General features: G+C 51.8%; 1 protein-coding gene across 10 annotated transcripts in view; it reads right to left on the bottom strand.

Moving 5' to 3' along the window:
• The window catches only part of CTIF (cap binding complex dependent translation initiation factor), a 292,743-nt gene extending 281,120 nt beyond the window's left edge, over window positions 1-11,623 (bottom strand). For 3 of the 10 annotated variants that reach the window (XM_053205574.1, XM_027068927.2, XM_027068929.2), the window contains exon 1: window positions 11,425-11,621. The gene's annotated coding sequence lies outside the window, so the exon portion shown is untranslated. The other 7 variants (XM_027068930.2, XM_027068931.2, XM_027068932.2 and 4 more) reach the window with 5 other exon arrangements.
• Window positions 11,624-22,820: the final 11,197 nt, after the last annotated feature.

Genomic DNA, 22,820 nt, shown 5'->3' with positions numbered 1-22,820 from the left:
GGGGACAGCGGTCTGGGGAGAGGAAGACAGCGTCCTCCACTAGGGTCGGAGTTCCGAACCAGCACAGGCAAGAGAACTGACTCTGTAGGACCAAAGGTATCCACGCCACACTAAGGAGCAATTTCCTCTCTCAGCCTCACAGCTACTCTCAAAGGTGACCGCTGTCTACCATCGACCGGCCGGAGCCTCAGCCCCTCAGGCATCTCTAGCCCTGCTGTCTGGGCCACCAGCAACATAGGCGCCCCGCCTCTGGACAATTCTGTCCGCCAGGGTTCTCTGCCTGGCCCTAGTGGTGGGAAAGGAGAGGGGCTATTCGGGGGGAGGGGGCACAGAACGCAGCTACTGAGGCCACGCAGAAGGCATCGCGGGACATCTGGGGTCCTAAGCCCCAACAGTCCCCATGGGTTAAGAGATAATAATTACTAGGAAAGGCAAAACGATAGTGAAAGGAAGCAGATCAGTTGCCAGAGCCAGGGGGTGCATTTTTTTATGACTCCAATCATATTGAGGTATAAAATATTATTTCTCAATAAGGGCTGACAACCCCCCAAATAAGGAAATAAAATCATATTTTTAATTTGTTAGGGCAAACATTAATCAGTGCTCACCCGACCATCACTCTCCTCCCCTTGCAAGCAGCCTCACCTCTTCCTGTAGATGAGGCAGAAGGCACCAAGACTTGCTCTCAGCCTCCGCGGAGCTGAGGCAGGCGCATTAACACATTTCCCTTCAATGGGACTTGCTAGAAATTCTAGCACGGGGGTTCTGAGGAAGGTTGCCATGCTTGATAAATTCAAACACAAGGAGAAACTCACTTTCCTGCCTGCCCTCAGATACAGTTACATGAGAACGTGACGTATGGAGCAGGGGCAGCCGTGCTGTGACCATGAGGGGACAAGCCTGAGGACAAAGGCCAAAATGCTGACAGTGGTGGCCTGTAAGGTTAGAAGGAGTCCTTGAAATGATTACTGACCCACTGAATTAACCAACTCTAGAACCCCTACCTTCAGACTGCCGGCTGTCAGTCTATATACACTTGATTTTTTAAGTGGCGCTTTTTTTTTTTTTTACACATTTATTTATTTTTGAGAGAGAGCAGGAGGAGGGGCAGAGGGAGAAGGAGAGAATCCCAAGTAGGCTCTGTGCTGACAGCGTGGCTCAACCTCACGAACCGTGAGATCATGGCCTGAGCCGAAATCAAGAGTCGGACAACTGAGCCACCCGGGCGCCCCTAAACACCTTGTTTTTGAAGCCCTGTCAGTCCGGTGTTCTTTTGCCTGTAGCCAAAAACATCCTACAAGCCAGGTGGTTTTCATCTGTCCAAACTTGCACCCCCAACCCCAAAACCGAGATCGCGGTGAAATGGATCACAGAACCTTGCAGCTGTTAACGGAGGCCCAGCAGCATGTCGAGTCCCCAGTCCCCACGGAAGATGCTTTCCTCTCTAGCCCCTAAGCAAACTGGGGCAACAGCTTCCAGTTTCTCTGCAGGCACTGCCCTCCATCATCCTATACCTCCATCATCCTACAGTATAAATGACCCATCACAGAGCCAGGTGTGACCCACGCATACATCCCCGGTCCGTGTGGCCATAAGCCCCCACTGGCACAGGGATGGCCTCTTTTGTGTCTACATCCCAACAGGATTATTATTAGCACGACTTTCACTCTCAAAAGTGTCTGCATGTGGACCAAAGATTATCGTCGCCCTGTGCATGCTGCTTCAGCCCACTTTTCTTTCTCCTTACCCAGTACTCCCCGCATTACATGAATACGAGGCCATTCCGTCTTCTCCACTAGGACGAAGACGGAAGCGGAGACCCTGCCACGTTCCCCGAAATCATCTGTCCCACGGCAGGTGCCTGATGCACATCTGCTAAACCAAACCGAATGTTAACGGAGGTAAGAGTCTTCTTAAGCTGAGAGGTTCGAGGCAAACCGGGAGAATGTGAGCATAAGGAACAACTTCTGGAGGAGGAAGAGGAGAAACTGGGTGCTTTCCCAGAGTCCCTCACCCTCACCACTGGGCCCTGTCCACGGAGGGTGCTGTGTGAAACCGGCAGTGCTTACATGGACACCCGGCCGGCTGGCACAACCTCGCTGCTCAGGCAACTCGGGCTCCTCATAACTCGACACGGAACCCAGAGACCCCAACCATCCCGCACAGGCGAAGGGGCAGAAGGCCTTGTTCTACCAGAGACGCCCAGGGCTGGGCAGACAGCCCCCAAGGCAGATACGCTCCAGCTCCAAGAAACACTCCGATTGTGAATACCATCCTATTTGGTGACACTCCAAGATGTGGCTTCTCCAGCCGACACTTTCTTCGTGTCACGGTTCAAACTCCTAAGCATCTCAGCTAAGGACCCACGAATATGGCAAAGGCCTGTGGCTTCTCAGCTAGTGGTGAGATCATGACATTGCCTACCCTGGAGGCAGGCCCTAAAAGGGAATGGCATTGGGAATGTCAGCCCCACCCACTCCGGATGGAACCACACACATTCTTTCGGAATAACTTTGGGGCTCAACTGTCACAACGACCCTTAGGCATGTCCACATCTCTGCCTCTCTGTCTCTCCCTCACAGAAGTTACTTGTACTTAGCGAGGCGCACAGAGAACGTCTAGCACTGTGTGCCCAGCACATAATAGACACTTGATAAACATCAGCTCCCTGCATCCGATTCCGGAGTCACTTAGACGCTGAAATGGATCCTGGGTGCTGGAGGAAGGAACTCGCAGTGTGTGCTTCTCCCATAAGCATTGAGCCAAAGCTTCTCAGAACTTCTACATCACAGACTGTGCCTATGCAGCCGGCTCAGCTAATATCACACCCATCTGCAAAAACTCCCTCTCTGCTCAGTAAGTTAGAAGGCGAATTGGCTGGATGCTTTCTCACAGAATCAGAGCTTGACAAATTAAGGCCCTTCCAGTGGAAGCCAACGGGATGGTGAGAGGCCTGGAAAACATCTCTCATAACAGCCAAAGGGGTGATGGGGGGGGGGGGTGGGGAATGGGCAGGGTGCTCCTTGACACTTATATAAGGTCTTTCCAGCAGCAAAAGCCTTCGAATGAGGGAAGAGGCTGCCTCACAGAGCAGTATGCTCCTGGTCGAAGAAAGCACTGGAAAAAGTGCCGAGATAGTCAGGGTTCCCAGATTCCCACACCAGCTAGGAGATGGACTGGGTAACTCGAAGGCGTCTCCAAGTTTACAGGAACACCAGGAACCTGGGCGTGGGGGAGACGATGCGGTGCATGGTCTGGGGGACCAGTAGCAGTTAGAATCTGCGGAGGGCACGCTTAGGGGGAACCCAGACCGAAGCCTTTGTAAGGACTTGTCCTGACTAAATGGCAGGGGAGAACATTCTGGTCTTCCTGGACAGGCTTGTCTACAGGCTTCTGCTAAGAGATAAGGCCGTGGGGCAGGAAGAGCCCTTCACAGCCCTGCACCCACCTCCCAAAGTATGTAGTCATCTCAGAAAGGTTCCCATTGGGGCCTCTCTCCTCCTCCTTTTCACTCACTCACTCAGGCCACCTGGGTCCTTCAGCACCTCTCCAAAGTGGAGGAGACTCAGGTCAGTGAAGGGTGAGGAGTCCCAGAAGCTTCCTGGTGCCCCTGGGAGTTTAGAGCCATGGGACGGGGGCCCCTGGCCCCTGGAGGGGGCATATATATATATATATATATATGCTTTATATATAAAGCATATAGGCTTTATATGCTAACCCCTCCTCTTGGGGACTCTAAACCACATTTGTCGTGGACATCCAAAGCCCTGACAGGCCTGAGGTATTCTAGTTCCCAGGGTCGATTTTTCCCCACGCCAAATCCAGGCCAAGACCGCCAAGCTCCCCCTCCCCCACTTCCATGCCAACTGGCTGACATCTAGTCCATCCTTTTTTCCAAGCCTGCAAACCTCTGCAGGGGCAGAGGGCCTCTGTTGGGGAGGGCCTTCTGTCCCAACTCCCGTCTCGTCTCCTCTTGTCAGAGCTCAACCCCCTTGGTTCTGAGACCAGTAACTGCCCCTCACACCCCCACAACCACCCTCACCCCCCAGGACCGGCCTAGCCTAAGTGCAAGCTGACTGTCCCCACTCACTTTGGAGTTCCCTGGGGATTTCCCTTACATTCTATGAGCTCAGCTCTTCTTTGAAAGGGTGCTAGTTATATTTCATACAGCGTTTCTAGGTGCTTGGTAACTGGAAGATTTTCAAGATGTTCACTCCGCTATGGTGCTAAACACGTTCTCACTCAGTGCTGGGATACCCTCTTTGGACTTGCTCGCGGGAACCGTCCCTGGCTGACCTCCCACCCCAGACACCGAAGTCTGGCCACATCCCTGCAGATGCACCCGTGTCGGTGGGACACCTACCAAGTGCCAGGCACGATCTCAGGCCCTAAAGATTCAAAGCTGCAAGCACTGAGCTCTGCCTAAAACGCATCGGCCCTCTAAAAATGCGCTGCGGCAGGAAGAGAAGTCTCTGCGATGCTCTCCTATTGAAATCGTACTCTACTATTTGCGCAGGTCTCAAAAGCTTCTTCGTGGCTTCATGCATCCACATCTGGGAGCAGCTAGGCTGCCTGGCCCTCCCTGCCCTTGGCTCACGGCCTGAGCGCCTGGGACAGGGCTCCGCTCACCACGGCTGTGAAATATGAAAATGCTTCTCCCCCAACTCCAAAGGCTCCCAGCTGAAGCCTGCTCTCAGCTGCCGCGGGATTCTGCCAGCTGGGCCTCCGCATGACACAGCATCCCCGCCCGCCCCGGGCTGCAGCGGCTGGGCCCGGCGTGACAAAGGATTCTCTGACAATGGGAGGAAGAGGTCTTTCATTGTCTACCGGGGTCACACTCTGCAGCGGAGCTTCCTCACTCCCCGAACTGTAGCTCCCCGCCCCCACCCCTCCCTTGGGCTGCTCCCCTGCGCCCGGTGCGGTCAAGCCCGGCTCCACTGGCCTCACCTACCAGCCATTCAAATTCAACACGTCCGACAGCGAGCTCACGCGGTCCTCCCCCTCACCCCAACCTCAGCAGACGTGCTGTGCTCCGGGCCACAAGTTCGCACCCGGGGAGAGGCTGTGAGGCCTCTGTCAGTGAGGCCAGAGAGCCGGGAGGGAGTCGCGGGGACTTCTCCTTTATTCCTCAAAGCTAAGCAACCACTGCAGACTTTAGTCCCCAAATGTTTGTAATGTATAACCTTCCCTCCATCCCCCTACACGAGGCCCTGGCTCCAGGCCTTATCCCCTGCGACTTGATACTGGATGGAACCTGTCATTGCCTCACTGGCCCAGTGGCCTCCTGGCTCCAGATCGCATTCCCTTCTGAACCACAGCAGCATGCCTCCGTTCGGCCTCGGGCCCCGTCCACCATGCTCCTCCTGTAGTCTAGAAGCCAAGGTCCTGGGCTGGGCTCACGAAACTCCTGTCTGCCTCTCCACCTTTGAACTTGACCTTGCTGCTTCAATCCCTTCCTTTGCCCAGACAGCCTCAGACCTCCTCTCCTAAGCACACGCTGTTCCTTACCCCTTCTAGCTCCTCTCCAGGCTAATTTCTTTTCATCCATTCGCTTTCGGTGCCTGTGTTGTCTCCCTTAGGAAGCCCTCCCTGATGTGAGGCTTGAACAGGCACCCCTTGACCGTGCTACTCAGAACTTTCTCAACCACTGTGCTCACCACACATATTTCTCCTTTACCATTTTTGAGCCATCGCCCCAACTGAAAACCTATTCTAGGTCCGCCACGACCTCAGACCTACTCCCAAATTCACCTCTTCCACAAAATCATCTCAGCTGGCCCCAGTCACATGTTAGTGCCATGAAGACCGCCTCCCATACTTTATCTATCCCATCCCTGAGTAAGTTAGTCAGCACTTGGGGCTGACTCCATGCTGGATATGAGCCAACAGCGGACATAAAAAGCTCTAGAAACCTGGAAGCACTCCACTCACAAAACTGTAATGATGATGTGACACGATGTGACATCCTAGCCCTAGGCGCTGGATTTGAAGTCTGAAGACCTGGGTTCAGATCCCTGTTCTACAACTTACAACTTCCCCGTGACTTGGCGTGTCACTAACCATGGAGGCTCAGAGGCTTCGTATGCAAAATGGGAATAACGCTAACAGCTCCACGGGGCTAAGATAAGAGGCAGATGCTATCCCCGGAGGGAAATACTTTGCAAACCATAAACCCAAATCAAGTGCAGCGTCCACTGCCCAGCAACCCCCCCATCCACCCCCACCACCCCCACCAGGAGTTCCTGTCTGTACTTGAGTCAGGTGGGAGGTCAAATGAAATCTGTGAGTCCCCTTCCCAGAAAAATGCTCATGTATGCCAGCTTTGCAAACACTTTTGGGACCTAAGGACCCGGCCAAGGGAAGGGACTAAACTGAAGTGCACTGGAAAGCCCCCAGGCCTGCCACTTCTCACAAATATATGCCCTCATCCAGATTCCTGGATGCCGAAGATGAAAGACAGGGCAGGGAAGGGCAGTCTCAAAGGAAAGGAAGTTCAAGACTAAGAGAGGGCTTCCAGAGCCTTTCCCAGAACCAGAGGAGATAGAGAAGATGTAGCATTCTCTCTGGCAAGTAAGAACCCCGCTTTTTCCAGAAGGCACAGAAAAAGAAGATTGAACGAGGTATCAAAATCTGGAATTTCTTGTCCAACTCTGCCAAGGGCTCCTGGTGACTTTGGGCACGTCATTTCACCTCGCTAGGTTTCGGGGCCTTCACACAGAGATCAGCTTATTAGGAAGGCCCGTCCCAGCTCTGGGTGCCTAGGATCCGAAGACCTATCTGTTTCCCCCCTGTTCTGAATCACAGCTTTGGCCTGGGTTTAATTCAGAAATTAGAGGCAGGGGTCATAGCCAGCATGGTGATAATTCAGGGAGAAGGCCCCCATCACAGCGCTGTTCTAAATTGTGTGCAGGATGAGGCAGGAGAGTAAGGCCTGAATGTGAACAACTGAGCTCAGGTGACCGTGAGTCGGCCGTGAGGCTGAGAGGTAGAGGATCCCCCCCCCCCCCCGAAAAGAGCATCAAAAGAAGCCGCCACGTTTATCGGGTAAGCTATGCAGAAATGCCACCACATTTGGAAAATGCCCAAAAACTGCGATTTGCCCGTCTGTTTGAGCCTCCTGGTCTCTCTCTGGGCTCAGGATTCTCTCTCCATCCTACCTACCACCTCCTGCTTCCTCCTTCATCATCTGAACTGCAAACAACAGAACCTTAAAACAAGGACAGTGAACCCCAAAACCGAGATGAAACTGGAGGACAGTGTCAGGGACCCCAGAAGCGAGGTGGGGAACGAACAGATACGAAGCAGACTCACGTTAAAACATCTACACAGACCTGTAAGGCAGAAACTACTAAACCCAGGAAGGGCCTGAGTGAGACCTTGACCAAAGCCACAGCGCATCACTGATGATAGCCTACCCCAGCCCATCACAGCCCGGCAGAGCTGGAGCAGGACCAGGGAGAAGAACTTGTCAGCTCCTCACTGCCCAGCAGAGTAACCTGTTGGTTGACTTTAGGGTCATTTCCCACTAGCTGCCTAACGTCCACCTCAGGACATACCTCCAGGCCCACCTGGGAGGTTACAAAAAGCCTGAAGTCCAGGGTAACAAGGGACAGAAAGCCCTTCTTCCTCTGTTGCTCCCTCCTGCTTTTGCTCTAGAATTGGAACTGGCATCAGGAGTCACTTCCAACCAACATATGTGAAGTTGACTAAGTCCCAGGGTGAGTGCTCTAAAGTATTTATGATTTGTTCTCTCCCGTAGGCTGTGAATCACTCGTTTTATTGCATTACAACTTAGCTGTTTCTACTATACTATCTTTGTGTGCCCCAAACAGAGTACAGTATCTAGCCCAAGGTAGGTGCTCAATAAACATATGCTGGACTTAAAATCCTACATTTATCTCCACAGATAGAATATGTTTTTGGCAGGCAGGGACTGTATGTTCAACTTCCTTTGCATGCACTTGAAGATACAGAAACATGGAGGTGCTCAGTCTCTATTTGTGAATGAGTGGTTGATTAGTTGGCCAACCTTGTAACACTCCAGGCTGGGTCTGAGAACCTTCCTGTACACGAACTCTTCAAAGTACCTACAGGCATGTGGGAGCTCTTTGCTCTTTTCAGGGCTTCCCTATCCCTGGGGATGCAGGGGGCAGGGAACAGTATCACCTGGGATGAACCCTGGGTTTCTCAGGGATCTACACGTTAAACCAATGGTTTTGAAATCAGTACCTAAAGAATAAACGTTGGACTCAACAAGGACACGGGGTCCATGAACAACACACCCAAACACACCCATACGAATACAGACATGCGTTGCATAAACATGTATGCCATATGTATTTACTATATGCAGGTGTGATTCTGGTACAATGGATGTATCAAAGCTGATAACCTTTCGCCATTAGCAAATTATCAGATGCGTAATAACCAGCAATGCAGACTTCTGTCTTTAATGACTATTCTCATGAGGTCTGGTGGCAAATAAAAAGTGTTTTGACAAACAATAAATACCACTATAATTTACCCTCTTTCTGAGGCTCAGGACTTCCTGGGGGAGCCAAGACCTACTCTCAAAAAAACCTCAAACACAGATACCCAAAAAATGACCATTATTTAAATTAAAAACCATAGGCTGCGAAGAGAAATTACAGGATCACGGGGGGGGGGGGGGGGCATAGCCCTTCCCCACTGAGGGGCCCTGGGGGACTCACATGGCACTTTTTGAGCCTCAGTGTGCTCACCTGTAAAATGGGGTTACTACCCGCCTACATCACAGGAACCTGCTAAGAAATTGTGATGATTCAAGGGTAGGGGGAAACGCTCTGTAAAGTCAAACAAACACGCTATTTACAGCAATCTGTTAATCACCGATGACACCTTACTCCAGAATGCGCTACAAAATTACTGCCTACCAGCGTACATTATCTAGGACAGTCACTTGACACAGCAGAGGAGATGATCTGTGTGTAAATCGAATCCTGTTTCAAATACTCAAAGGGAGTTTCCTCAGGCAACCCGAGTGCGTCCTGTGGGGGGGACTGCACCGCTAACGTTCGTTCGGTGCATTCTGTTCCTGTACAATTGGGTTTTCTTGAAAGCCTGGCAATTTCCTCGCGCTGGCTGAGCATGCTCGAAGTCGGGATTCCTGAGGTTTTCGGCTCAGACCCCGGGCCGGGCAGGAGGAACCGGGCCCGGACAGCCCGCGGCCCCTCCCCGTGCTCTGGGCGGCTCCTTCCTCTCTCCTCCAGCTTCGGCGGCGGCGCTCGTGCTGTGTCACTTTCGCCCTCCCGAGACTCCAGCCGCCGCGGGGCCCGCAGCTCCACTGGCTTCTTCCCAGTGCGCGCCCGCCCCTAGCCCAGGAGATAATCCCCCCGGCCTCAGGGACCCAGAAAGCGACGGCGGCGGAGGCGGGCGGGCAAGCAGGGCAGCCGGGTAGCAGCGCAGGCAGCAGCGCCCGGCTGGGCCGGGGCCGGGGTCGGGGCCGGGCGGGCAGGGCAGCCTCCGGCCCCCACGGTCTCCAGGACGAAAAACTGGAAGGGGGTGCGCAGAGCGCGCTCGTTCTGTCCGGGGCCCGCGAGGCAGAGGCGGGCGCGCGCGCACGCGCACCCACAGAGCGCCCCGGAGCAAGGGTCAACCCGAACGTGTTGGGAGGGTCGGGGGCGGCGACACGCGCGCGCCCGCGGCCCCTCCCAGCCCTGCACCCCACCGGCCGAGCAGGCTGCCAGCCCGGCGGGTCAGGGGGCGTCGGGGACGCGGAGGGACGCAAGGCTTGTCTCCCGCGCCACCGCGCTCCCGGAACTCCCTCGCCAACCCCGCACACACGCAAGTGCAGGGGCTCCCGGGTCGTACAACCGCAGGACCCCCTGTCCAAGTAACCCGGCGCGCGCGTGCGCGGACACACACGACCAGGAGCCCAACTGGGACCACGAGGGGGCTGGCGGGACGTTTCACCGGGTAGTCGGGCCCACGCGTGTCCCCACTACACCGCGGTCTGTCCCCCCCCACACGCCCCGCCCCCCCATACGTGCCAGAGCGGTGTGTACACACACAAACAGCTGGGCGGGGGAGGCGACGCCTCGCTCCTCCGGTAGGGACACACAGGCCGCCGCCAGGCATCCCTCCCCTTTACACGCCGCACCCCCTCCTGGCTCACACCTGCCCCCCAGCCTCAACCCCGAAAACTCTACGAAACCCAAGAGCCAACGCCGACCCCCAATTGTCTTTTAACGTCAGTCGAAAGACATAACCCAAGTCACACCCGCCGTCCCCGGGCCGCCTCCTCCAGATGCACCTAGGCTGGGGCCCGCGGCCCTTGGGGGGGGGGGGGGGTGGGAGGGCAGACCTCGGTCGCCGCAGACCGAACCGCCGCCCCCTGTCCTCCCTGCCCCCACGACCCGCGACGCGTCCAGGACAGTCACCTGCTCCTCGTCCTGAAGAGCCCGAGCCGGAGCCCACGCCGCGGCCGTTCGGGTCACTCGCCACCGCGAGCTGGCTTTTCAGAGCCTGTCAACTTAACCCCCGCTTCTCCTGAAGGATCTATTCCCCAGGCCCAATCACACCGTGGCGACAGGAATGATAACAAAAAGCCAACAGAATCACCACCGTAGGGAATGTCCAAAGCTGCAACCGCAATGGCTCCACCGATTCGGGTTCCTCATCTGCTCCCATCCCCCGCGCCCCCCGCGGCCCGCGGGCTCACCGGGGACGGAGGGAGGGTGCCGCCTGTCTAGACGACAGACATCCCCGCGCTCGCGGTGACGGGCGCGCACACACCCTCGCACGGCCGCTGCCACAGACACAATCAGTCACCGCGGGAGGGAGGGGCTGCGTGGAGACACTCTCTCGGGGTCCCTCCGGCAGCCGCCAGCGCAGCAGCCTCCGGCCGGGAGTCGCCACGCAGGGCCGCGCTCCCTACCTCGCCGGAGCGCGGTCAGAACAGCTGCAAGTTTGGCTGGTACTAAAGCAACTGCTTGATGCAGCAAATGCGGGCTTCAAAACAAAAGGGAGAGCAATCACGCTCGCTTTCTTCCTCCCCCCGGCTCGGAACCCGGCACATGACAGCGGCTACACCGCGCGGCTCGAGCGCCAGCCGGGCTCCAGCCATGCGCCCCCGAGAGCCCCCTCCTCCCGGGAGCCCCAGGGCTACGACTCCCCACTCGGGCCGGGAGCCCTGAGGGGAAGGGGCGAACCTGGGGAGGGGGCGAGACCGTGGAGTGCGGTCCGCGACAGAGAAGGGGTCTGAGCATGGGCGCAGACGCCCGGCGGCCGGGGGCGCAGGGAGGGGGAAGGGGGTTAATTGTTTGGGGCGGTTTTCTCGGATTTATCTATCAGCACGCGCACGTCACGCAGCCCTCCTGGCGGGTCCCCGAATCGATTCGCAGGCTGTACTGACTAAAAGAGGGGGGCGGGCGGGGGGATGCTCACCTCGGGGTTCCTCCGGCCGCCGCTCCGAGCCCGTGTCGGGGGTGGGGGAAGGGGACAGGGAAGGGGAAGGGAGGGAGGAGGCTCGAGAGAGCCTACTCCTGCCTCGAGTTCCGCGCGTCCCGGCAGCGGAGGGGATCCGGCGCCCCAGCGCACAAACCCAACCGAGAGGGGAGGGAGGGAGGGAAGGGAAAGAGGGAGGGAGGGGCGGGTGGGGGGGAGGGAGTAGAGGAAGGAAAAAAAAAAAAATGATCCCTGCTCTGACACAGGGAAAGAGAATGTAGGAGAGTGACGTCCCGGCCCCTCCCTCCCCTCCGGCCACGTGCAAAGACTTGAAAGGAAAGAGGGCGGCGGGAGGCCTGCTGGGTAATGTAGTTCGCCTTTCTTTCCCGGGATGGCGGGCCCTGGAGAGCGGGGCGCCGCCGGGACCCCGGGGATGCCGCCGAGACAGCCGAGATAGTCCATCCTGGCTTCGCCGAAACCCGCCGGCCAACGCTCTCACCCCACGACGGCGGCGCGGCCCTGAGTGGGGACCTCTGTGTTGGGGGAACGGGGGGCTTAGGCGCGGTCCAAGCTTACAGGGAGACGTTTGGTTTCGGGAGCAGGAACGCTTTAAAGAAGAGGACTTCCGCACTAAAAGTGCAAAGTCTGTCCTAATGGCAGATAAAAGGAAGCTTTGTGTATACACTGGGCGGTCCAAGCGGCGTTATTAATGCTGCGTTCAGTGCTAACGTCTGTTATTGAGATGCATATGTTATAATTAACATTTGAACATCTCTGTGGCAGGGGCGGGATGTTGTAATTAGATATGCACCTTGCAACCGATTAATTTTCCATTGGCCATGCTAAGGGTTGCGTTGGGATACCTGGTGGCTGGGGGAATTCAGTGCAGTGGGTAATTCAGTAATCACTTAACCAAATCACCAGTGCTTTCTAAGAACCTACTATGTGCCAGGCACCGAGATTGGGACAGAGAGGACTTCATGAGAAATACACGATGCTGTACACTCCTCCAGGCAAGGAGCTTATAAGCTCATCTGAGGAACTGTGACACAGTATAATGCAGTGGAAATCCATTTATTAATTCATATAACATTTGGTGAGCACTTTCCACAGATGGGACATGTCTGGGAATGCCAAGGCAAGTAAGACCCTTAGTCCCTGCCCTCAAGGAGCTCAAAGTCTAGTGTAAGGACCACAGTCAATGAAAGCATAGGGAATAAGACGATACTTAGCATAGGGATGAGCATAAAGTGCTAGGGAACCCTCAGCAGGAGCCCACAACCAGGATCAAGGGTGGATGGGGGGTAGGAGAAGGCTTCCTGGAGGTTTTAAACAAAGGCAGAGGCAGGGGTAGGCATCTGAGAAAAGCTACAAGGGTACAAAGGTCCCAGATGAGAGAGAAAAAAGCAAATTCTGAAAGTCCCAGCAGTTTGGCAAGGCAGAGAGGGCAGATTGATGGGAGGAGGAGGGGGCCGGAATGGCGGATAAGTCTAGAGGGCAGAAGGAGCCTGGGATGGCTTCTCACTGGAGGTGAGGCTTGAAGCAGGCCTTGAAAGGATGAGTGAGATTTCGTTTTGAGTAGAGAGCATGTCTTCCGAGCTTCAGGCTCAGCATGAGTCAAGCTATGGAAGGAAAGCAAAGCACATCCACAGTGATGCCCTGCAGAGCGGCTCATCTGATCCTTGTACCAAAGGGTATGGGGGCGTGTCCTCCTCTCCCTTCTAGGAGAAGACAGCAGGTGCACAGCCGCAGTCTGGTTAGCATCTGGGCACCAGTCCAGTACCCCCCTCCCAAAGGAACATGTTTAGGCACACCTGACTCTTCCCCCTGGTTTGTCCCTCTTGGCATCTACGCCTCATTGGTTCAAGCAGTGTGTTATTTTTACGCTTCAGCATCCGACTGATTTCCTAGGTTTACAAAACATGAAATAGTACAGGAGTCTACCCACTCAGCACTTTCCCATTTGCCTACCTTTTGTTGTCAATGCTGTTTTGCTCCTTGCGTGATATGCATGCCACCTGCAAAGAAACAAGAATGGAATGGTCTGGGTCTTGGCCTTGCCTTTGCTTTACATCACACCCCCAGAGGTGAGAACAGGATCCAACCCCGGAGGTGAGGAGAGGCCGAGCAATGGTGCAGAACGCAAAACATCCGAGGAGAGTACACACCTCCATTTGCCTGGGTGTGCCTGGTTCCAGAGGGCCAGTCGAGGACAACACAGACTCAAGAGTCAACTTGGCCCCTGGGTTTGAATTGCAGGCATGGCACTTCCTGGATCTGTGACCTTGGACAGCCTCCCCAGCCTCCAAATGGTGACCTTGGACAGTTGATTCAGCAACCATTCTTGGCCTTCTGAGAACCAATGGTGATCATGTGTTTAAGTTGAGGCCGCCACTTAGCGAGTGCTCTGGGACAGCTGATTCCTTTCCTCATCCCAGGTGCTTTCTGCACCGGGAGAAGGATCCCTGAATTTTTCTTTCTGTGGAGTGAGGCCAGCAGAGCTGGTGCTGCAGGAAAGATTCCTGGGGGGGGGGGGGGGGGGGGGTGACTCATCTTCATGTGTGAATAAGTTAGGTTTGTCTTCAAGGAACCTTCCCCCCCTGGGTTCTAGTCCTCACCCCCCACTGGCCCAGCTCTCTTAACCCTCACACCCCCCACCCTGCTGCCCAAGGACCCCCTGTAATGTGTCACCCCACCCAAGGTGCCTTCTGTGGGCAGTGTGCTGGGCTCCCACACCGCTTCTCCCCTGCCTATCCACGCTTGCCCCCTGTTCCCCGGGTCACCTGAGCCTGGGTCTCTCTTTACCTCCAGTCTGATTAACATTCCTTCATGTAGGATAAGATAGCCTTTTATTTGCTCCTGCAGCAGCTACGGGTTTGTTTTCTTATGGAGAGCTCTCTGAAAGGGCCTCTGATGGGGGCGCCTGGGTGGCTTGGTCGGTTAAGCGTCCGACTTCGGCTCAGGTCACGATCTCGCGGTCTGTGGGTTCGATCCCCGCGTCGGGCTCTGTGCTGACAGCTCAGAGCCTGGAGCCTGTTTCAGATTCTGTGTCTCCCTCTCTCTGTGACCCTCCCCCGTTCATGCTCTGTCTCTCTCTGTCTCAAAAATAAATAAACGTTAAAAAAAAAAAATTAAAAAAAAAAAAAAAAAAAAGAAAGGGCCTCTGATGATGGAGATTCCGGGCCCGAATGGGGGTCTCTGCGAGGAAGATACTGTGGGACCCTCAGGCCCACGTTTCCCAGAATGGGAGGCCTAGGGCTCACGTGGTCCTCACCCGGCGTCCTTCCTTCTCTGCTCTGTAGCTGATCTTATGCCCAGCCTGCAGGCTTAGGTCAGAGCTGCTGCTGGGGGCAGAGTTCACGAGTGGGCGCTGGAATGGGTTTTATTGCAGCAGATCTGAGTTGCCAAGAAGTTGCCTTTGTTTGACTTGTCACCACATAGCCTACACCTTACGAGTCAGAATGATTCTGTTTTAAGCAGTTGCTTTTCCTAATTCACATTTGCTTAAGGTGCTAGCAAAAAGCAATAGCCTCCTTTCTTCTCATTCCTACTCCTTGCCTACCCGCCTTTCCTCTATCGGTCAATACATTGACTGGAAGACCCAGTGGGTGCCCACCAGAGTGCAGGGTGGGGGTGAGAGGTTACCTGCCTTCAGAAGCTGAGGAGCCCAGCCTGGCACCCACGTGATATCGGGGAAAATGACAACGTGCTACGCTGCACGAGGGTGATTTTAAGTGAGCAAGGCTTCCGTGGGCTGGCATGGTCAGAGGAGGCGTCCGGGAGGAAAGCGGGCCTGGCAGGGAGGAGGTCAGCAGTGGCCCAAATCCCTGTTGCGGAGCATCGGCCTGGGAGATGCTGCAGAAGATATGTCTTTAGGTGGAAACTAGACTAGGTTCATCATGTGTCAGGGTGACGGCCACTGGCCCCGCAGAAGGAAGGAAGTTACCAGCCTAGTGCCTGTGCTCTGTTACTGTGGTGTTGGCCTGCAGAGATAATGACTTGATGGAACCGGGTTATGTTTCACCCACGCCTCTCACCTCAGCTTCCACGACACAACCCCAAGGACCAACGTCTGAAAGGCAGATGGAAAGTGATCCCCTAGGGCTGGAGTTAGCGGTGGGAGAGTAACAGTAGGGAACGACTGAGCTCATAAAAAGCAGAATGCTAAATAAGAACTAAATCGAGGGGTACTTATGGGGAGCATGCCATGTGTAAGGCATGGCAAGGAGCACAGTGTGACCCTATCCAGCTGGGTGAGGTTCCTCTCCCCCCTGAGCCGACCTGCCACCCCTGTAACATGGGAAGGCTGGACTCCACCATCTCCCAGGTTATTTCCACACCTGAAGTGATATCTTCAAGAAGTTTGCAGTCCAGCTTGTAAAAGCAGCTGTAAAGTAAAAAAGGATGCATTTCCAGCTGTTTAATTCCAGCAGGACAGGAGGCGTTTGTCGCATCTATTACACAAAGCCCTGAACCCCCGTGAGGGAGCGTAAGACAAGTAGATCTTGTTTTACAAGATTCAGGGACAGTACAGAAAGCCCAAGAATAGTCTGGCATTCCTCAAGCCCCTCAGGGTTCAAGGTCAGACCTCACAGGCATGAGTTCCTTATCCACATGGTGGCCTCGCGCATGATGACGACCTGAGCAGAGATACACCCCTACATCTCTGCAAGAAATAAGTTTCATTGTCAGGCTACCCTCTGGAAAAACCATGCCATACTTACCCTGGGAGGGTCAGCCAGGCTTCTTGGATCAAAGGGACACACTGGATCCAAGGGACCAGAAGGCCTGGATTTAGGTGGCCCAGGCTCCAGGGGATGAACTGAGACAATCAGATTCCCTCTTGCAAGAGTCTGCAGGAAGAGGCTGAGAGACCTTTGTTCATTGGGTTCCCCCTTCTTTTCCCACGTGTAGCCTTGGTGGGTCAGGTGCAAAATGAGTAAGCAGGGGTTGGTGGAGCGGGGAAGAGAGAGACAGATGTCTAGCATTACCAGAATCAGTTCCTGGTTTTCTGATTCACAGTCTATTATACCTCTGTCAGATTCCTGATGCCTCTGTATCCTTCTAGTAATTCCCTTTCATTTGTGCTAGGTTGAGTGGGTTTCTGATCTTCTTAATCCAAAGACCCACATCTAGAACAGTCCGAGAGCGCGGATCTGAGTTTTGGCCAATGTGATCCCTGTCACTCACTGGGAATGCCCCCTCCTGAAGATGCCCGTCCTTTTTCTAGCCTAGATGTTTCCCTCTTCAACTACTTTATAATTCCGGTCTCCTAAATCTTATTCTGAAATGTCTGAAGACTAGTTCGGCCCTGAACCTTCCATGGTCCCTGACTCCCCCTTTTCAAAGCGGTAGCCAATGTATTCCTGGAGTAATTACTATTGGCCAGGCCACAAGAAGCATTTTACCTCATTTCTTCGACAAGGCGACTTTTACAGTAGAAGGAACGGAGGACGAGTGACATAATTTGCGGGGGGTGAGGGGGGGTATACAGCCAGCAGGTGGGTGGTCCAGGCAGGGCTGTGGACCTCAGAGCCAAGGAGATTAGTCACAGCCCCTCATCCGGAACACCTGGGTCCACCTTCTCTAAGTTTCCAGCGAACACCTCTTCTCCAGTTGTAGGAAACGTCATCCTTCCTCACCGCTGCATTTATAATGAGTGGTATTTTTTCTTTTAAACTGAGACTTCGGACATGTGTGTGCATTTGTTCGTGCACATCTGATGTCCCAAATGATTCTATGCCATAGAAGAACGGTCTCTGTTCATACACCTCCTCAGTCAAAAGATATTTTTTCGTCTGTAATATATGTTTGTCAGTTATCTAGCTAACTGGCTATTATATTTACTAAAATAGACTCTTGAAATTTAAATAAGTAATTTAACATAAAATTAAAGTGTTTGTTTGTTTGTTTGTTTATTGAGAGAGAAGGAGAGAGAAAATCCCAAGCAGGTTCTGTGCCGTCAGCATGGAACCTGATGCAGGGCTCGATTCCACGAACCTCAAGATCATGACCCGAGCCGAAACCAAGAGTTGGATGCTTAACTGACTGAGCCACCCAGGCGCCCCTTAAGTTTTTAATTTTAGTTAACATGCAGTGTTATATTAGTTTCAGGTGTTCAATATAGTGATTCAACAATTGTACACATTACTCAGTGTAATGTATAAGTGGGCTCTTAATTCCCCCACCCACTTCCCCATAAAGATGAAATAGATATTTTTAGGTAATAAAATTTTTTATGAGTTAATGGTTCAAAAGTCTTTTTGCTCTTAGGGAAGATTATATATTTTTTGCCTATATTTAATATAAAAGTCAATATCAATAAATTTCACAACACTTTCTTCTGGCACCCCAGTGGCTCATTTCGGGACACGTATCGTACCTTGGATTTTAAATGTTTGTCACGTTTCCCAATATGTTAGTAATCAAATGATTGCAGCAAACAATGAAGATACAGCCAGTTAAATCTGAATTCCTTCCTTGACTTATTTATTACCCCAGTAGTTTTTATATTTCGTCTTTTAAACAGTTGATTTGCTATGTATAATTATAATAGTTGAGACAGCACTGCTTATGCATGTTCACATCCAGCTTTAGCCACTTAATAACATTTAAAACACACATTTTCTGTGTTATTAAAAAGTCTTTATAGGCACCGCTTGAAAAATAACTTAGCCTTTTTTTTTTTAACCCAAGTGTTTATTTAGTGCCTATAAAGTGTTTGCTCTAAGTTAGGGATCGTGGATGGCAAGCACAGACAGTAATGTGCATTAAACTAGGCTTACGGGATCCCACAGTTTAGTTCAGAAGGAAAGACACACTTTAGACAGAAATGGTAGTATAATTTTAAACCTTGAGACACGCCAGGTATACGATACAGATGGAATGATCGTTCATGGAAAGGGATGTCTTCACAGCCGGAGTGTCAGGGGAGGTTTCCCAGCTGTGGGACCTGAGTCTGCCTTTGAGGCCTGAGTGTGATTTGCATGAGAAGCGTGTGGGAAGGGCAGACAGCATGGGGTTCATACATGGAAATGAGCAAGAGGAGGGCAGAAGTGAGCAAAGGGAAGGAGGAGGGAGAAGGTCCAGGAGGTTAGTAATGTGGAGCTGCTTTGAGCCTGGACCTGGGAGACAGACAGACCAGAGTGGGAATGTGGCTGCCACCTTTTATAGTCAGGTGACAGCCTTGGACAACTCCAGGGCTCTGAACTTCTGTGTCGTCTACAAAATGGGGAAATAGGGGCGCCTGGGTGGCTCAATCGGTTAAGCGTCCGACTTCAGCTCAAGTCATGATCTCACCGTTTGTGAGTTCCAGCCCTGCGTCAGGCTCTGTGCTGACCGCTCGGAACCTGGAGCCTGCTTTGGATTCTGTATCTCCCTCTCTCTCTGCCCCTCCTCCATTGTGCGCATGCTCCCCCCCCCCCCTCTCAAAAACAAGTAAACAGTTTTAAAAAATTTACAAAACGGGGAAATAATAGTGCCTACCTTGGTACCTTGTTATGAGGATTAAGTGAGATTATGTATACAAAGCACTTTGCACATCGTAAGGGCTCAATGAAATATAGGTTTTATTTTTTGCTTATTATTGGTGTTTTTGTTGTTATACTGGGATAGGCTGTGTGGGATGTGGGATGAAAATGGGATCAATTTGGACTTTATTCTACGACCCTCAGCAGTGCAGTTAGATTTGGGGTTTTTTAATGTTTATTTATTTTTGAGAAAGAGAGAGAGACAGAGTGCAAGTGGGTGAGGGGCAGAGAGAGAGGGAGACACAGAATCTGAAGCAGGCTCCAGGCTCTGAGCTGTCAGCACAGAGCCGGATGGGGTGGGGGGTGGGGGTCGGAACTCAGGAACCGGTGAGATCATGACTTGAGCCAAAGTCGGACGCTTAATCGACTGAGCTACCCAGGCATCCCATGTCAGATTTTGTTTTTAAGTGGAGGGTGCCCCAGACCCTGGGTTTCGTTCTGGCTTGAACCACGAACCCAGTAATCCTCACTTCACTGTCGGTAGAGCCGGGGAATAAGGAGTAGTCTTCTGGATGCCCTAAAAGCAGACATTCTGTTCCTCTCTCACCCATGTGGAGACACAAGTGCCCACGCCCCACCTCTTTTTCTGTTTTGAAAAAATTGATGATCAAATTTGTTTATACTCCACTCTTTCCAGAAAGGATTTGAGACAGCTTTTTAAATTCTAAAATATACCTAATACACGAAAATAGGAGTTTACACAAAAGACACTTTACGAGATGATTATCCCTCTTACAAAAGGAGTAACCATAGTTTCTTTAAATAGAGCTCATCTGGTGCATCCGACATCAGATCTCATTGACAAATTGTGCTTTGCCAGCAACTTTTCTGGAATGCATCTATGGTTATTAGTGTGGTTCGCAGCATTATTGGCTATGACCACCTTCCCAGGCGTTGGCTGATTTTGATCAAGTTCAATACTTGAATAAAGAGCATAAGACACCCTTCAATTTATTTTGTTCCATCTTAAGCCCAAATAGGGGCTCTGCCGAAGTTTTAAAAGAACTTCTGTAAAATCTAAAATGGACAGAGCTAAGCAATGGAATTGAATCTGGTCTAGAGATCACTGGACTGCCAGTTCATCAGGGAAGCCTGCTTGGAGGAGGCAGCGGAGGAAGCTTTCAGAAAAACAGGGAAAGGTGCCATTTGGCTGACGTTGAATTGGAGGCCATCCCAGGGGAAGGGAGCTATATGGGGAGATGTTGGGGATGTCCTTCTCCCTGCAGGGTTGGCCAGTCTGGAACCTCAGATGGGCCACAGAAGAAAGAGGAGCAGACTGGGGACAGTTGGCCTGTCCCCCATCCTGGAAAACAATTTTGGTCTGACACAGAGATAAGAGGTGAAATGTTCCTTTTCTGCAATACTTTATTTCAGGCCTTATCAAACATACCCTTTCAGCGGGCATGTTGCCATGGCAACCTTGTAGTCACTGGAGGGCATCTGTAATTGGTAGAAAATGGCATTAATTTAGTGAGGTTTTTTTTTTTTTTTCCTGGGAGGAGTTTTAGTTTTAGGCTACTTAAACTACTCAGATGTAATATTTTTGCCTGAGCAGACTAATAATCACCTTGTAATTTAATTACTCAGCCAGCACTAGTGAACCCTTCTTTTGCTCTCGATTGAGTTGTAATTTTTGAATCCCAGCCTCTTGGGCAGGGCCTAGCTCTGGAAGCTATAGTTAGCCAGATACAGGTCTTAACCTATGCTGTGCTTCATGAAGCCACTGGGCCGTGGAATTAGCTTCAAGGATACTTGCAAAATGCAAGCAGGTCAGCTATGGCAGGCGTTCATTTCCCCGAAAGAACATTCCAGGTTGTCCTCGTGGTCCGCTTCTCCATTCCCTACTTTCTCCTTCCACCCAATATATCCCCATTTCCTAGCTATAGAAAACCCTAAGTATGGAATTACAGGGGTTTTCTCCTCCACTTTTTAAATTAAAAAAAAAAATTGTTTTAATGTTTATTTATTTTTGAGAGAGAGAGACAGAGAATGAACAGGGGAGGGGCAGAGAGAGGGAGACAGAAAATCCGAAGCAGGGTCCAGGCTCTGAGCTGTTAGCACAGCATCTGATGCAGGATTCGAGCCCATGAACAGCACGATCGTGACCTGGGTTGAAGTCGGACGCTCAACCAGCTGAGCCACCCAGGCACCCCCATTTTTTTAGGACTCACATAAGTGGAAACCTACAGTGTTCGTCTTTCTATGACTGGCTTATTTCACTTGACGTGACGTGCATTCATTCAAGGTTCATTCATGTTGCAACCTACGCAGAATTTTCTTCCTTTTTAAAGGTGAATAATATTCCATTGTGTGTATATACTACATTTTGCTTATCCATTCATACAGTGATGGACAGTTGGATTGCTTCCACCTTTTGGCTCTTGTGAATAGCTCTGTGATGAGCACGGATGTACAAATAATCTCTTTGAGTCCTTGCTTTCAATTCATTGGGGCATACACCCAGAAGTGGGATTGCTGGATCCTATGGTGATTCTATTTTTAGTTTTTTGAGGGCCGACCATACCATTTTTTATGGTCGCTGCACCATTTGACTTTCCCACCAACAATGCGTAAGGATTCCAATTTCTCCACATTCTTGCCAACATTTATTAAAACACATTTGCCGTTTGGGGTACCTGTGTGGCTCAGTCAGTTAAGCATCTGATTTTGGCTCCGGTCATGATCTCATGGTTTGTGAGTTCAATCCCTGGGATGGGCTTGCATCAGATCTTCTGCCCCCCACTCTCTCTGCCCACCCCTGACTCTCACATGCTCTATCTCTCTCAAAACTGAATAAACATTAAAAAAATTTTTTTTTAACGTTTGCTGTTTTTTTTTTTTTCTCTTTGATAGTGGCCATCCTAATGGGTGTGAGGTGATCACAGTTATCTTTGAAGGAGAGGGCCTATCTAATCCCACCATTTAACAACACTTCTTTTTTTTTGTTTAATGTTTATTTATTTCTGAGAGAGAGAGTGAGACAAAGCGTGAGTGGGGGAGGGCCAGAGAGAGGGAGACACAGAATCAGAAGCAGGCTCCAGGCTCTGAGCTGTCAGCACAGAGCCCGACGCGGGGCTCAAAATCATGGACCGCGAGATCATGACCTGAGCCGAAGTCAGACGCCCAACCGACTGAGCCACCCAGGTGTCCCTAACAACACTTCTACCAACAGCAATTATAATAGGTGACAGTGACTGAACACACTGTATGTGGTCAGTACTCATATTTGCTATTAGGGCTCTCCAGAGAAAGAGAACCAATTGTGTGTGTGTGCATGTGCGTGTGTGTGTGTGTGTGTGTGTGTGTGTGTACACGCATATATATACACATACATATAGACACACATATAAATACATACACAGAATATACATATGTAAAGATACACACATATATGTACATATATGTACTATATATATATATGATATACACATACACATACAGTGGGAGAGAAACAAAGAGATTTATTATAGGAATTGGCTCACACAATTATAGAGACTGAGAAGTCCCAGGATCTGTCCTCTACAAGCTGGAGACCCAGGAAACCCAGTGGCATAATTCAGTCCAAGTCTGAAGGCCTGAGAGGCAGGGACACTGATGTTCAAGGGCAGGGAAAGATGGACGTCCAAGCTCAAGCAGAGACAGAATTCTCCATTCCTCTGCCTTTTTATTCTCTTCAAGCCCTTAGAAGATTGGATCATGCCCTCCCACATTGGTGAGGATCACTTTCTACTCAGTCTACTAAATCAAATGCTACTATTTTCTGGGGACATCCTTACAGGCACACCTGGAAGTAATGTTTCACCAGGTCTCTGAGCGTCCCTTAGCCAAGTGGAGTCGACACATGAAATTAACCATCACAGCAGTCTA

The sequence above is a fragment of the Acinonyx jubatus genome, chromosome D3, assembly GCF_027475565.1.
Source record: "Acinonyx jubatus isolate Ajub_Pintada_27869175 chromosome D3, VMU_Ajub_asm_v1.0, whole genome shotgun sequence".
NCBI classification, from domain to species: domain Eukaryota; kingdom Metazoa; phylum Chordata; class Mammalia; order Carnivora; family Felidae; genus Acinonyx; species Acinonyx jubatus.
This window is presented reverse-complemented; position numbering and strand designations above follow the sequence as displayed.